The sequence below is a fragment of the Montipora capricornis genome, chromosome 6 (genome assembly GCF_036669925.1).
Source record: "Montipora capricornis isolate CH-2021 chromosome 6, ASM3666992v2, whole genome shotgun sequence".
Lineage (NCBI taxonomy): Eukaryota > Metazoa > Cnidaria > Anthozoa > Scleractinia > Acroporidae > Montipora > Montipora capricornis.
Window position 1 is genome coordinate 277,501 of NC_090888.1, and position 1,239 is coordinate 278,739.

Here is a 1,239-nt window from a genome sequence, read left to right on the forward strand (position 1 = left end):
CCTCACTGTAGTTTAAAGGCAGTTGTGCAATTTTTTTTGAAGCAGAACTTTTAGCTGTTGGATCAAATGTATCAATTGCTCTTTTGTTTCCAGGACTTACAGTGGTTGGATGGTGTACTAGAGAATTTGCCGTTCCATGGTAAGAGTCCTTACAAGTTGTGCAGCTTGGGTTATGGTCTATCTTATCAACCGCTGCTTCATGTAGTGAATAGACCCTTTCTCAATTTACTTGGACAAACAACCTGTTCTCTCTCATATCTTTTTAAACAGTGTTAGTTATGTCTGTTGATATGGAAAGGAGCCTGTCATATGAAATACACATCCCCAACTTGTAGAATGTATCTACCAGGGACTTGTCCCTAGTTATTCCGTGAATTTTTAAAGCTGCATAAATAGGCAATAGGCTACTATTGAAGACAATAAGCTGGGCGATGGTAAGACAAGACTGACTTTCAGCTGGGTCTGCATTGACGTTTGAACCTTTGACTATCATACTTATCAGAGTTTTGAGCGATGCAGGGATAGAATCTTTCTGACATTCTTGAGGAAATGTACCATTGAAGGAAGTTTTCATATGCAGAATGTCCTGCCGTATGATGGTTGCCGCTCTTGCAAGATGTTGTGCATCAGAATCCTTCTTTGCCTCCTTTACGACACCACCGATTTCATTTTGAGGGATGAGAAGTATGTCTCCTCCTTCTGTGTGGGCAGTTAGATCTGGATAAGCAGATAGAATTCTTTCCTTTAGTCGAGCAGCATTGATTTTCTCACACCCCGCAAGACCAACTTCCTGTACCTTAGAGGAAAAATACTTAACAAGTTCAGAAAGTATAAGCACTGCTGGCTCTTTTACATGAAGTGTTTCATCTATATGGGCAATTAATTCTGCAAACTCTAATTCATCAAGGTTAAGGCCAGGAGTAGTTGTGTCTTTTGTTGTTGTGAACATTAAAATCCTCGCTCGATTACACAAACCAACCAAGCACTTTGCGTGGTACTTTGCTTCGATAGCTATCATATCGCCAGCAGAAAGCTTGGCAAGAAATTTGCTGTCTTTTAGTGCCATCGCACATTTCCTTACTTTCTGATCTATCACAAAAGAAGCAATGGTTTTCTGATAAACACTTCGGCTGGCTAGATCTCCGACTTTTAACGGGGCTGAAATGAGAGCTTTCTTCTGCTGCTGTTTTTTCGTCCTTTTCGTCTCTTTCTGTATCCTCTATTTCATCTAGTTTTCTC